A 3,173-nucleotide genomic window follows, 5' to 3' on the forward strand; every position below is an offset into this window, starting at 1 on the left:
CCAGATTATAGAGACTCAATCTTCACCTGAACCCCAAATACTCATCAGGAGAATTTCCGTCAAACAAACCCCGTTTTGTCTTTACTTTGGTCACCTTAGTCGCTTGACGATATGGCTCACTGTAGATTCACCTACTCATTGGCTCATTTGCATCAATGCACTTTCTCCATGAGAAAACTCCCAGCCCACTCTAGTTTCTAAACTCGCCTCTGCACATTAGGGTTGTGGGTAAGAGGTTCATTGTCAAATAAAGCTCCTCTCCCGGTATCAATTTCCTCAACCGGCCACCACCTCCTAAACTTGTGTTAAGCCACTTGCCTCACAATCTATTCTTCCACTTTCGGCTTTCCTAGTTCGTGAATTCCCCCAATCTGAGGCTCACACCCTACATCGCCGCCTGGCACTCTCCCCAGATAATGAAGCTGTGGGGGAGGTGGAGTAGTCCCCACTCGGCTGCTGACTCGTCAGATGAATCAGAAAAACACATTTTACCGTCTTTTTGGTGGTGGGTGATGATCGGAGGGGTATTCAGTTTAGGTTGAGGGGGTTGGTTAATGTGAGTTGGGACTTAAATCTGAGGAGATGTCTGGAAGGCACATATCACTCCCCGAGGAAGAGAAACAGCCTTTTCAACAGCTCTTATCAGTTTCCGGGTTCTTTTTGATGTTCTCACTGAGCCTGGGGAGTGAGTTTTGCTATTCCTGCCTTTAACCCCCTCGGGAGGAAACCATCTCCGCGGGTTGTTTTGATCCTTGCTCCTTTTTGTTAATACCATTATTGCAAACACATGCTCTAACATTGTTTAGTTAAGCACAAGGGCATGAACAGGTGAATGAAAAAAATTGGCAGACATCAGTTGAAGAATATAGTTGCAGAAACATGCACCGCGGCCCGCACAAGATGGTAGTGCGGCGCAATTGGAGGCATCACGGACCGCGCAAGAGCGCGCGGTCCCACTGGGCAAGGCCAAAATAACAACTCTCTGAATCTCCCACGCGGTCCGCACAAAATGGGACCGCGACCCGGTGGGCCAGCGCGGACCGCACAAAAGTGCAATGGCGGCGCGCTGGGTTAGGGTTTTGTATTTTGCCTTTTTTTTCAAATTTTTACACACCTACATTGTCCCCTACATCATTTCCCAATCATTAAACACATTCCACACATAACCCAGGTTTTAAATATCCTAAACTATTAATTAAATGAGAAAGAAGAAGCTAGGAGACGACAGAAGAAGCTAAAAACTACTGGGCAAGCAATTAAAAAGAAAATATAAAATTAATTAATCACAAATGCACGAAATGTTTACCGGGTTTGTGAAGCATTGATGCAATTAGTCCAAACAAGCAAAGTTAACGTTCAGAAAAGGGATGAAATCAGTAGTTCTCGGGCTCAGAGTTTTTCAGAGTTCGAAAAGGGTACACTGAGACTCGGGGCTCTTATTTATAAAAATGATACAGCCCATACTCAACCTACCAGTGTGGCCAGGCGCAAAACGAACCGCGGACCGGCTGGATTTCAACCAAAATGAAGTTTCAGTAGGCAACCTCTGTGGGAAGCGGAAAAGCAGACCGCGGCGTGCGAAGGTCCAGCCGCGGACCCAAACTAATGGAAACGTGCCGCGGTGGAAAACTTTTAGAGACATCATTGTTGGATCATGCCAGTGAGGACGCGCTAAGGTGACGCGGGACTGGCAAAACTTCCAAGAGACGTTTTCAAATGTTCCAACTTTTTTTTGCACTGCAATCAACACAATCCTGCAACATCTCAACAACCAATTAGCTCAAAATCCTAAACTATAAAAGAAAATCAAAGAGAAAGAAAAGACATGGATTGCCTCCCAAGAAGCGCCTGATTTAAACGTCGCGGCACGACGCGGGTTACCAACACATCATTTGAATGTATCGCATAGCCACGACGTGGCTATCATCAATCTTTCAAGATAAATGCTTCACACGATGTAACATTGACTCTGATATTCAACATTCCTTAGTTCTTAGATCAAGAGAACCAAATGGGGTCACGAAACACAAATTCAAATGGCCCACTCCACTTTGATCTTGAGCTTTCCCAGGAAAAAAGACGTAACCGGGAGTTGAAAAGAAGAACATAATCACCAACTTGACAATTCTTTTTCCCGAAGAATATTTGTCGTGAAGATAACTTCATCTTGTTCCTTATACAGGAGACGCTGGGAGTAAGTATGAATTAAACTCATCCCCCAGCTCATTAAAGTTGCATCACCGGAGATTCGCTGCAACATCCCATTCCAAGTTTCGAACTTTCTCAAAGGCCACATAGCTTTGTGCTCCAATTCCACCAGAAAGATGGGCAAGTTTCCCAAACACAACCGGTACGGGGACATACCAATTGGGGTCTTGGTAAGCTGTCCGGTACGGCCCATAAAGCGTTCATCCAACTTTTTCGACCAATCGGTCCTATTAGATTGACCGTCTGGGACAAGATACTCTTTATTCTCGGTCGGGAGACTTCACTTGACCAATAGCTTGAAGGGATGATAGGGGGTGGTCACTTTTTTGTGATATTAACTCCAGACTTGGCAAGCAATGAGTCGAAAGCCTTGTTGCAAATGAGACCCCCATCATAAATGATAGCACGAGTTGTGCCAAACCTTGTGAAAGATACTCTTTTCAAGAATGCACAATACTCCGGGCTTCATTGTTGGGTAAAGCCAGACTTCAAACCCACTTTGAGACATAGTCCATCCGCCACGAAGGATGTAAGTGTTCCATAACAAGAGCTCATGAGGACCCATAAATCATGCCCCAAACATCAAAACTATCCACCTCGAGAATCGTATTGAGAAGCAATCTCATCCCTTTTTGAAATTCGCGGCTCTTTGGCAATGGCCATCATTCTTTAACCCAAATCACTACATACTTAAACAAAGTAGGCCAATAAAAACCGCAACTCAAGAACCTTTGAAGCCGTCCTCACCCCTCCATGATGGCACCATAGGGGAAGGAGTGACAAAAGCTCAATATTGCTCAATTGTCACCTTCCGGGGACACAATCTTCTAATCACACCATCCGTAGTAAATTAACAAGTACGGATCATCCCAATAAAAATCCAAACTATCCCCGCTTGAGTTTCTTCTTTTGGTGGAAGACGAGCTCAACAAGGGACAATTTCGGTCACAATGAAGTTGGCGATG

The sequence above is a fragment of the Nicotiana attenuata genome, unplaced genomic scaffold, assembly GCF_001879085.1.
Source record: "Nicotiana attenuata strain UT unplaced genomic scaffold, NIATTr2, whole genome shotgun sequence".
Classification (NCBI taxonomy): Eukaryota; Viridiplantae; Streptophyta; class Magnoliopsida; order Solanales; family Solanaceae; genus Nicotiana; species Nicotiana attenuata.